Below are 12,713 nucleotides of genomic sequence, written 5' to 3' on the forward strand. Positions count from 1 at the left end.
TTTAAAGCAAGTTTTAAGTTTCCTGAAATAAGGAGACCAAAAATATACACTGTACAAATTATATCTTGCTTTCTCGCACCGATGGGTCGTGAATGGAAAAACAGCCACATGTTCCAGTGAGTCAAGCGGACCTCGAACTGCGGGTGAAATTAAATACATTTCAATCATTAGCAGCAAGATTCTGGAGTTAATCTCGAATCAGGGAGAAATACCCTGAGCTTTTGTCGAATAGCAATTGTATCAAACATACCTTGAGATATATGTCCATGAATTTAGAGCTCGGCATCGCCTGTGAAATCAGCTTAAAACTGGAAAGCACAAAACCGCCAAACAGTGGTTTCAACCCACAAATATAAAATGAAGAGAATCATGCTCGACCGAGCAAGGCAGGCCCAAGCCATTATCACAAACTGACCAATTGCCCATCACCTAACACGACACATGCAAACTGACCCAGTAGCCACAAACGGGCCAAGGGATCAGTATATAAACCAGCACATGTAAACTGACTGATCACCTAGAAATTGTTCCAGTACTAATTAACTAAACTAGAAACCTTAAAGATACCCATCGACATAAAATGATGCGAGCACTCGGTCTAGTTCAGTTGGCTGGAAACATTAACCTGGTCAGATTACCGATGTCGAAATGCAAAGTGTATTCGCGTCTGAAAAAAGCGATTCATGGAATAGACAGGACAAGGTAAATGGCAATGGGACTGTGTTCTCAAACAGGCGTGAGAGAAGCGATCATACCGTGCGGTACATATTGACACTATTAGGGACTGTCGAGAGACATCACTGACCAGAGCGCTTGATGGCGAAAGGTAGGACCCAACGTTAGTGCTAATATCGATCAAATCTGGAAGCATTTTAAGAGAGAAGTGGTGAACTGCCTTTTCTCGTAGAGGCTGCTGATCACTTGACTGAACGCCTGATTCTCACACAAAAAGAAACCTGCTCTGAGATGCTCAGGTGATGTTAGCCCGTTAGTGCCATTCACGTGGGCACAACAGTGTGACATTCCATTCTCACTCATGTTACAATAGAAGAGAATATATTTCAACAGAGCTATTAAGGACGAACACTAAGAGCAATCCAATCAATAAAACAACGTTCCTTCAATCATTAAATACCCTGCCTCGATAACGCTAGTAAATGTAGATCAGACGACGACAGGTAAACTGACATGTTTAACTACGATCGTCAGGCTCAGTTACGAATATTCGATTGTATGTATTGGTGAAAGTGTTCTCAGAAACCTTTTATCAATAGTAATATTTTGGATTCTAAGGGAATGAAGGACAAGCGGTTCAGGTTGAAAAGTGGAATTGGTCAAATCAGCCATGGTCTGAAAGAATAGCGGTGCTGGCTCGATGGAACATGTAGCATACTCAAGCTCCTAATTATGTAGGTTCATAATGTCTTAGCGAATACGAGTTTTACCGAAACTCCATCTTTATGGAGTTGAAAAATTGACAATATTTAAACCCACGAGTAAACCTTCAGATATAGCCAGCTCTGCTGGAACAGTGCCAGCTCAGTTTCAGGTACATTCAGAATAGGGGTATCGATTTTCATCTGTGTACCTGTGGCTTAAAGAGGTACCACAATTCTCTTTACTGGAAATCGCATCGCAACACATATGAATAAAAAGCAGTGAAGAATTGCCACTGTTCCTAGCATGTTATGTAAGCGTAATATATCGGAGGGTTTGATGATTTAACTGATTGCTGCGATTCTTCTCGATTTGCAGCAAATTGAACATCATGAAAGCAGTGCAATCGTCATTGAGGAGATTTAGCACACAGTGCAGTGTGTGAGAGTAGATAATTCAAAATGTTGTACTCTGCCGTTGTGCAAGTAGGCGCGCTGGAAATGTTGAAAAAGCTGCAAAGTGTGATTTAGATTGTCTGCAATGTTACAGAGAAGGAGGCCTCGGGAAATGCTGTCAACACTTGTTGCTGTCTGGTTGCGTCAGACTGTGTCACCACGGGAGAGAGCAAATTGAAAGTCACTGGAAAGCTGATTTTAGTCAGCAGGAATGGTATGACAGCAGATGACCTCATGTGACGAAGAGAACACTCTCCAGCAAACAGTCCAGAAGACAGACAATTTGATGGAGAGCTTGAAGACGATCAAGATAACCACTAAGGCGGAAGCTAACGAGTACTGAGACTGGATGCCTGATTCTCACAAAAAGGAAACCTGCTTTTAGATGCACAGGTTACCTTATCCCATTAGTGCCAGTCGCTGGGCACAGCAGCGTGAGATTTTATTCCACTCCTGCTTACAATAGGATATAATATATTTAATCAGATATTGAGGATGAACACTCAGAGCAATACAATACTTCAGCAATGTCCCGTCAATCATCAAACTCCTGCCTGGAATACCATAAGCGATTAGGTAAAGTGGCCTGTTGAAATGCGAGAGTCAATCTCAGTAACGAAGATCTGGTTGTGTGTATTGTTGTAAAGTTCTCAAAAACTGTTCATGACAAGCAACATTTTGTACTACACGGGAATCAAGGACTAGGGTGTTGGGTGAGAAAGTGGTGTTGATATCAAAGATCAGCCATGGTGTTAATGAATAGGTAGCAGGTTCGATGGGACATGTGACCTAATCCGGCTTTTATTTTTTATGTCTTTATGCATTAATGTCTCAGGGAATAAGCTTTTAAGCCAAGTTCAGTCTTTATTGAGCTGGAAAATTGATGACGATTTAAAACCACGAGTCAGAGCTGCAAGGAGAGTGATCTTTGCTGGAACAGTGCCAGCTCAGTGTCAGTTACGTTTATTACCGGGTAATAGATTCTGATCTGTGTAGCTGTGGCTTAAAGAGGCATGACAACTCGATGTACTGGTAATCGCATCGCAACAAATATGTATCAAATGCAACGTGGGATAACAACTGTTATCAACATTTTATTGAACAGTAATATATCGGAGGGTTTCGTCATTATATTGACCGATGTGATTCGTTACAATTTGATGAATTTGCAGCAAATTGAACAGCACGAACGCAGCACAATAGCCATTTTGGAAATTTAACACACAATGCAGGGTGGGAGATGTGAGAATTTAAAATGTTGTACGCTGCCATTGTTTACCCGCGCAGGTTTGAACCTTGCACGCAGCATATCAACTCAGTGTTGGACACAAAGCCTGCAATAGTGTATATTATTTAATCTGCTTCCACTGGAATGATTTTGAACATTGCAATACCGCGTTTCCAGACACTAAACTATTGGTTTGAAATTGAATTACTGGCACGCTAATGGATCGGACTTTGGTTAGATGTTCTAATTCAACAAATGAAAAGTTAAACTGACTGTTCATAAAGGCGAGCTGGGAATCATAACCAAATTTCCGAAGTGTAATTCTGGCTATCTGGAATGGTACAGATACAGAGGCCAGGAGAGATTGTCGGGAACCGTTGTCATCACTACTTGCTATCTGGTAGCGTCAGTCTGTGTCGCCACGGGGGAGAGAGAATTCAAAGTCACTGGAAAGCTGATTTTAGTCAGCAGCAATTATATCACAGCAGATGGACTGAAGTGACGAAGAGAACACCCTCCAGCAAACAGTCCAGGAGACAGACACTTTTAAGGAAAACTTGAAGATGGTCAAGATAAACACCAAGGAGGAACTAACGAGTATTGAACCTCTCCGTCTCCTGAAGAGGATGATTTGGCAATTCTGAGGTGCGAGTTGCTCCACTAATATAAAGGTTGGCTGAATCGCCATCTGTCTCCGTGACTCAGCTTGGAGCTCACTCACCTCTGAGTTTGAAAGTCAAAGCCCTCTTTAAATTCCTTACGTTTCAATCAGGTTGCCTCTCATTTTTCTAAATACCGGAGTACACTGGTCCATTTTACTCAATCACTCCTCATGGTACAGCCCTCACACCCAAGGATTCAATCTGTTGAAACTTGACTGCACGCCCTCTAAAGCACATTTTAATTTCCCTGAGGTAAGGAGAGCAAAACTGTACACAGTACAAATTCTTCGTTATTTTCTCCCACCGATTGCTTCTGAATGGAAGCACAACCAGATGTCCCGGTGAGCCGAACTTACCCAGAGCTGTGGGTGAAATTCAGTCATGTTCAACCAATCGCAGCAAGCTTCTGGAGAGAATCTGGATTCAGGGAGAAATTCCCTGAAACTGTTCTCGAACAGCATTTATAGCACACTCCCCTTCAACTTATTTCCAAGGAATTCAGAGGGAGGGCTCGCCTGCGACATCAGCCAAAAACTGCAAAGCACAAAACCGCCAAACGGCCGCTTAAACCCCATAATTTTAAATTAAGAGTATCTTGCTCGGCTGCGCCAGCCAGGACCAAGCCATTATCACAAACTTACCAATTGCCCTCATCGAACACAACACATGTAAGCTGAGTCATTATCCAGACACTGACCAATTAACCATCACCGAAGGTAACACATCCAACGTGACCCAGCAGCCAGAAACTGACCAAGTGATCATTATATAAACCAGCACATAAACTGACCGATCACCCAGAAATTGGTCCAGTACCAATTAATGGAATTGGAAACCTTAAAGATACCCATCCACGAAAATGATGCCAACACTCGGTCTAATCATAAAGTGTTGGCTGGGAAGATTAACCTCGTTACATTACTGATGCAGGACATTCAATGTATATTCGAGGCTGAATAAAGCGATGACTCGGAATAAACAGCAAAAGGTGGCGATCAATGGGGCTGAATAGTCACAGAGTCGTGAGAGAAGGGATCATAACTGGATATACATATTTATGCAATTCGGTACTGTCTAGAAAAATCACTCACCAGACAGGTCGTTTGCGAAAGGTAGATACGAAAGGTAGTCCTAACATCGATCAAATCTGGATGCATTTTACGTGAGAAGCAGTGATTTCTGTCCTTCTTGGTGAGGCTGCAGATCACTTGACTGGATGACTGATTCTCACACAAAGGAACCCTTCTTTAGATGCTCAGGTTGCATTACCGCATGAGTTCCAGTCAGTTGGGCACAGCGGTGTGAGATTTTATTGCCACTCATGCTTAGAATAGAATATCATATATTTAAACTGAGGTATTTAGGATTAACACTCAGAGGAAGACATTAATGCTACAATGGCCTTTCAATCATCAAATTCCCTGTCTGGAATACCCTTATTTCCCGATTGGATTTATAAGTAACAATATTGTATTTATGGCTCCCTTATTTTGGATTCTCCCACAGGTGTAAATATTTTCTGCACACCGAACCTGCTGAACACATTCTTAATTTTCAAGCCCTCTTTCAGCCCTCCTCATAATACTACCAACTCCTCCCAACACACCCTAACATCTCCAGCTCCTCCCCACCCACTTAATATCCTCAGCTCCATCCCACCCCACCAAATATCCTCAGCTCCTCCCCACCACACATGTTATCCTCAGACCATTCCTACCCCACCAAAATTCTCAGCTCCTCCCCAAACCCGCCTATATCCTCAGGTCCTCCTACCTGATATCCCCAGATCCTCCCCAGCACAAATAATATCGTAAACTCCTCCCCACACCAGTTTAAATCCTCTGCTCATCTCCTCCCCACATATAATCCTCAGTTCCTTTCCACCCCACATAATATATCCAGGTGCTCTCCACGCTACATAATATCCTCAGCTCCACCCCACTAAAACATAGTATCATCCACGACTCCCCTCCCAATGTAATATCCTCAGCTCCTCCCCACATTTTACCTCCGTTGTTTTGTACAGAACCGGCCAGAAACTCATTTTAGCGTGACATGTTCACCAGTAGGCAAAGTTTTCAACAACAATATTTACAACAACTTTTCCAACAACGACAGTAGCAGCAACCGCTGAAAATCATTCACAGAGCCATGACATATTGGCAGCCCACCGGCGCAAACCATGAGACAATCAGACAAGGTTCTGTTGTAGAGAGTAGAAATATATATATATATAACTAGGCATTAGTCACCTGCTGGATATTTAAAACTCACATAAGCTTAAAATGGACACACACATAAAATGGCTGCCCAGGCATGATGGGAAATCAGGTAGTCAAGCTGTGAACTGTTGAACGTTCAATGACCAAGCAATAACCCTGTGAGGCCCACTATAGGAATGCCTGGGATGCGGGAAGACAGAGATAAGAAGGAAACCATCTCCTGTGAACAAGGTCATAAACCAATTAATTCCCCAGGAAGAAAGATAAGAGGGAAACCATCTCCTGTAAACAAGGTTATAAACCAATTATTTCTCCCAGATGAAAGAACTAGGGAGAGAAGCCTGGAATCAGTCTTGTGATTTCCTCCCCGCTAAGCGTAATAAAGGCCGCATCAGCATTGGAACCGACTCTGAGTGTTGATTGCTTCTTCTGAGAAAACACTAACGCTAACAGTGGCGTAGTCGGCAGGATTTCCCGGAGTCGCTGGACGCCCTTGGAAAAACCCGGGTGAGTATAAAAAAAAACGATTTTTAAGTATAAAGGGTGCGGAAGGTGGAGGCCGGTTGATCGACACGAGGAGACGGTCTAATATCTCAAACGCCTAGCCTGAGCCTGAATTAAGAGGAATTTTGTCCCACGTGACGGCCAGGAACCAAGTAGGCATAGCGAACACACTTAGACCGTGGGATCGTGATACCGAGAGACATATTCCGGACCCAGTAGTGTAATTTGAAATACCCCGGGGTAGAAACAAGCGGTGTACAGCGGCTAACGGAATCCAAACCTGTGAACAGGGTCGGACCAACGGGCAGAGCGGTGGTAGGTAGTCGTTAAGGATACGTAGAGCACTGCGGGAATTGCTTAAACGCGTTTTTAAGAATTGTATAAGTTTGTGTAACAGCAGAACTTGTGACGTGACAGTAGCCAAGAGACAGTTTACTACAAGTCGCGCTAGAAAGAAAGCGGACCTCTGAGAGTCGATTCCTAACGGTACTAGTCCTACCCAGGAAAGGCCATGAAAACAAGTAAACTCGAGTGGGGACCAGAAGGGTCGCTTACCCGCCACCTGGCGCAAAAACAAAAGAAGCTAATTGAAAAAATGATTAAAGCAGTGTGGAATCCTCAGGAACTAGTTATGTGAGGAATTATTTAGATCAAACTACGAATTCCCTGAAAGGTCATGGATCCAAAAATAGAACCGGCCAAAACAAGAAGAGAGACTTCTGTAAATGTCTGATCGTTGAGTGAGAAGTGTCTGTGTGGTTTTTGACTGCAGAATGAATTTTTCTTTGTTTTCATGTTCCGAAAGCCTGGTTGGAAGAGGAATGCAAGTGTCTGTTTATTTTAGAAACAGAGTGAAAGTCTTTTTGTAACCCTTTGTAATGTTGTCCTGTATGTGGGAAGTTTTAAGACATTTAAGTTAGAAACGCAGGTGTGGATTTATTCGGATGATAATTTACGGAGCTAGGAAAATAAACAAATAAAGGATAGGTATGTTGAGCAAAATATTCATTTGACACGCTCACTTACTTGTCGAAAGAAAACATGCAATGATTGATTGGGTTGAAAGACATAAATTTAGTCTCGGAATGAGATAAAGAATGCTTTAAAAAAAAAGAGCTTCTAGAAAAAAAAAAGTTTGAAATAAAGATTGAAATTACAAAGTTTGAATTGGGATTTTGAGATATTCAGAGAAGGCACAGAAAATACTGAGGTGGATTCAAAAAAAAATTATTAAATTAAATCTGATCAGGTCAAACTTCTGGGCGAGTGGCGAGCTATCTGCGAAGGTGCAAAAGGGACTTTTGGAAAATGTTAAAAACAGCAAGCTTTAGTAACGACTTTGAAACTAGAGCATTTTGAGATAACGAAAGGCAGCCCTCAAGCTCTCAAAGCTGGTCTCCATTCCAGTTATGGAGAAAAAGAAAAAGATAAAGACGCCACTTTGAAAGTAAACAAATGATTTTAAATTAACAAATTTATGGAGTTACGAACCCTCCGTGTAAAATACAAAACCTAACTTGAAGAAAGAAAAAAAAATGTAACGGACTAAATGGAAAAAGACATAACTTACTAAATACTAGTTGATGTTTGCTGTGAAAAGGATATTGGTTTAATTGGAAGGAAAAAAAAGTTGGAATAAGTAAAAAACACTCTACATGGATTCGAATTTTAAATTATGAAAAATTTCAATGCAGTAAGAAAAGATTTCCAAAATGGACAGTGTTTATCAAAAAAAAGTCCCGAACAGTCTAAACAAGCAGGAGGGTTTTGAAGATAACGAGGAGAAAGAGAGAAATAAAAAAAACAGAATTGAATTTCAGTAAACAAAATTGCTATTGTATGTGTGGTCTTGTTTTAAAACAATTAAAAAAAAATTATTTGGCAAGTACTTGAATTAGAAGTTAAGAAAACATTGGAGTTTACTCGAATGATTTATGCTGTTTTTAACGGATTCCTAATTTCGAAGCCAGTTTTGAAGGCACAAAGACATTTTTTTCAGATGATTACGTGAAGTCACGTAATGACATCAGGTCTTCTTACAAACCTGGAAAGGAGTTAACCCTTTCCATTGACAGCCGTTTTATACTGAATATTATTAATTTGGATTTCTTAATAGGAAAAAAAAAGACTCACCTAACAGAGGAAAGAAAAATAAAAACAGAACTAGCTTATGTAATAATACTTGCCTGATACAATAAAGAAATAGATACTCAATAAAACAAATTGAAGAGTTAAAAGCTAAGATAAACAGGCTGGAAGAGGTAACGGGATTGGACAGATAGTGCAGTGCGCAGCCATAGCACCATCACCTCTGGCAACAGAGCCAATGTACCCCACGGTGGGTAGGTGTAGTCCACAAACCCAATCTAACGGTAAAGCAGACAGCGATGTTTGGAGGAATAGCTTTGGCCTTGGTCATAGGTGTTTGGGTAATATTTAAGTGGGTAAAGACACGGGCGCACGCCCTACAGATTCAGCTCGAAATGGTTCGATTATAACCTTGTGCTTCTGATTTTGCAGGGTGACAGGGACACTCGTAGAGCAAAAAACTTAACCCCTGGTGACGACCAGGCCGTCTGTTTAAAATTACAGATAATACTTAGCGGATTGGGAATACGAAAGGCGCTACTCGTAATATGGATAGCCCTGCGACATGCACGTACCCTGGGCAACATCGACGGATAGCAGAGCACGCTGGAAATAAACAACGACATGAACTATGGAGTCTTGTTTAATTTAACGGACGGAATGTGCATCCCAGCAGCCAAGGACTGGAGTAAGGACAGGACTTATTTTAATGAATGGTTACAAGTGAATCCTAATAAGAATCCTAATAAGAATCAGAGTATGTGTACAGTGCTCCACGGGTATAAGGAGCAGATGCATTAAACGGAGGGATGTCAAACTGCCTGATGAATGCACTTTCGGCATAATTTGCACGCCTCCGGGACAATCCCAGCAATCAGTCATCCGCAAGAAGGGAATAGGGCTGTGTGGGTATTACGAGGAGGCGGGGGCGGCTGCAATATCATTGTATGTATGTTTCTCACCCCCTCCGACATCATGCCCCATAAGAATCAGTACATTGCCCGAAGAACTGCCTTGTCCCATAACTACGAAGGGACCAGAGAATGGGATTGTAATGTACAACGAGGGGGAACTGTTGTATGATAATGTTAAACATGAAATTGTGCCTGTCCTGATCAATATTTCAGGCATCCAGATGCCGGAATACTGTACAGAACATTCAAGGAAGATGTACAATGTATTAAGTAAAGTTGTAATGCAGCAGGCTGCCGATGCAAAGGGTGCCAGTAGTTTCCGGGGACAGGGGTTAGCCCCCATGATGAAGAGGGAAATAGTAAATGATGTTGCTACCGTTTTCAATACAGGGACCTCCGTAGTGAACTCGATAGACATACAAGGATTAAATGAGAGGGTGGAACAGCTTAGAGGGGTGATGAAGGGGTTATTGAAAAGGGTGGAGCAAAACCAGGAAGACCAAGCCAACCTAGGAAAGGAGGGTGCCAAAATCCAGCTGGATGGCATCTCAATCCTGGAAGCTCACGCCAGAACCATCAATCACCTCATTGATAGAGAACAGGAAGATAGAGGGAAAGCAAAGACAGGGGCAACTCTGTCACGCTTATGGTCTGTGGATGGTGGGACAGATCCGCCACAATCTCGACCAGATCCAACGCGGGGAAGTACCCGATTGGATGGACAGTTCACATTTAGCTCAGTTGGCTAACCAAAGGGGGACACTGGATAATTGTACTCTGAAGGGACTGACCAGAGTAGACCCAGCAATTCCAGATTGCCAGATGGGTAGGACTACCGGGATAGGGACAGTCCTGATGATCCCTATAGCCGCGCGGGACTCAGGGCCGTTCCCCCTATACCAACGAGAGAATATCGGAGTAATACGGGAAAATGTCTCCATACGCTACTACCTGACCACCACCTCCGCCGTTCGTCGAAACAACATACTTACTGGGATTTCCCTAGCAGATTGCAAGCAAAAGGGGGAAATCACAGTATGCCCTCACCTGGTGGGCCGAGGGGAGCTAGACGAGTACGGGTTTAACCGAACCGATGGGTGTGTACTGGAAATAGTGCCCGCACACACGCACTTCGCGAGGGCAGGCTACGGAGGGAAGGGAAGATACTGCATCTCTACTACTGAGCGTTCATTCCAGTATAATGACCTGCAGTGCCCTATACCACAGCCAAACTTTTGCTTTACACCACTACGACCTGTCGCGATCGGGCAAGTGCATATCACTCAGGTTAGGCGCCGGAAGTCCGAAGTTATTGAGGTAACCGATCAGCTCCATGATCACTTGCAGGATTATGACGAGCCAGATCAGGTTCCTATCCCACATCTAACCCAAGTATTCCGAGAGTTGAGGCTCAGAGTGGGTCAATCCGTAAAGCTCTACCACCAACTGCAAACTAAAATCAAAGTACTGGAAGAAGATACCGAGGTAGACTTACAAAGTCAGAGTTGGTGGAGAAAGGTCTGGGACTGGTGAATAAATGTGAACATCCACCCATAGATTCAAATAATTTCACATATACTGGTGGGGATACAATTGATCTTTGCAATAACATGGGGCGTGGTGGCCTGCCAGGTATGCAGGCACCACAAACGGCGGAGACAGACCAATCACCGTTCCCCGGATATTAAACAAGCCTGTTTGATAAGGGGACGGGAGGAGTTTGCCTTTGTTAATTTGATCTAAGCAACTGATACTCCTGAAACCGCGTGACTGGCCAGCACGTTGAGGCAAGGAATACTGGGCCGTGCACAAATATCTGATAAAGGCAGTACGGTCGGTTAAAACGGGACTAGGACTAGTCCCTTTACCGAAAGGGGGAATTGTTGTAGAGAGTAGAAATATATATATATAACTAGGCATTAGGCACCTGCTGGATATTTCAAACTCACATAAGCTTAAAATGGACACACACATAAAATGGCTGCCCAGGCATGATGGGAAATCAGGTAGTCAAGCTGTGAACTGTTGAACGTTCAATGACCAAGCAATAACCCTGTGAGGCCCACTATAGGAATGCCTGGGATGCGGGAAGACAGAGATAAGAAGGAAACCATCTCCTGTGAACAAGGTCATAAACCAATTGATTCCCCACGAAGAAAGATAAGAGGGAAACCATCTCCTGTAAACAAGGTTATAAACCAATTATTTCTCCCAGATGAAAGTACTAGGGAGAGAAGCCTGGACTCAGTCTTGTGATTTCCTCCCCGCTAAGCGTAATAAAGGCCGCATCAGCATTGGAACCGACTCTGAGTGTTGAGTGCGTCTTCGGAGAAAACACTAACGCGAACAGTTCAATACAGGTTTAAAATAACTTCCCTGCTTTTGAATTATAATCATTTTGATCTGACCGCCAGTGCTTTATTTTCACTTTTATGTGCTTATTAACCTCCGTTGCTAATTTTAGTGATTTGTGTATCTGGACTCCAAAACCCATTTGCCAAGCTCCCCCATTTATTTCTCTGTTTCCAAAGAGTAGGTTGGGTACTTAACCCTCCTGACAAAATGCACCTGCTCACACTTAACTTTATTGAAAATCATTTGTTATTTACATGTCCATTATGCAAGTGTGTTTACGGTAGAATTAATTAACAGCTTTTAGTTCGTCATGTACACACACTGTTTTAAAAAAAAACTTTAATAAATGAGTGGTCTATTAAGGGGCTGCATAATAATGCACTAATCCCTCAGAAACGTGATTCACACTGCTGTGCATCGACAAACAATCGAAAATCTCAAGGTTAGCTGAATGCGTCGTGTGTACTCGTACATTTTGTGTTCGAGCCGCGGGAGTTCGTGTTCGAGGAGGCTTATAAAGACCCATCGAGGAGGAGTCGGGAGTTCGAGGAGCGGGAGTTCGTGATCGAGGAGGCTGATAAAAGCCCTGTCGAGGAGGAGTCAGGGAGTTCGAGCAGCGGGAGTTCGTGGTCGAGGAAGCCAGCTGGTGCAGCTGCAGCAGGAAGGCAAAAAAGAATTAGAAAGAAATCGAAAGGTGACGTCACTGTCAAGGGGTAAGTGATTGGCTGGTGATTGGTAAGTAGTTGTTCTTTTCTTTATCAGAAAGTAACCTTTTAGCATTGCTGTTGCCAAATTAAGTTTATCTAAGAGTTAAGTCACAGCAAGAGAGCTTGAACACCTGTTGTGCTCCTCCTGTTCTATGTGGGAAGTCAGGGATGCTTCAGGTATCCCTGACGACGACATGTGCG

This window comes from Pristiophorus japonicus, chromosome 27, assembly GCF_044704955.1.
Source record: "Pristiophorus japonicus isolate sPriJap1 chromosome 27, sPriJap1.hap1, whole genome shotgun sequence".
Taxonomy (NCBI): domain Eukaryota; kingdom Metazoa; phylum Chordata; class Chondrichthyes; family Pristiophoridae; genus Pristiophorus; species Pristiophorus japonicus.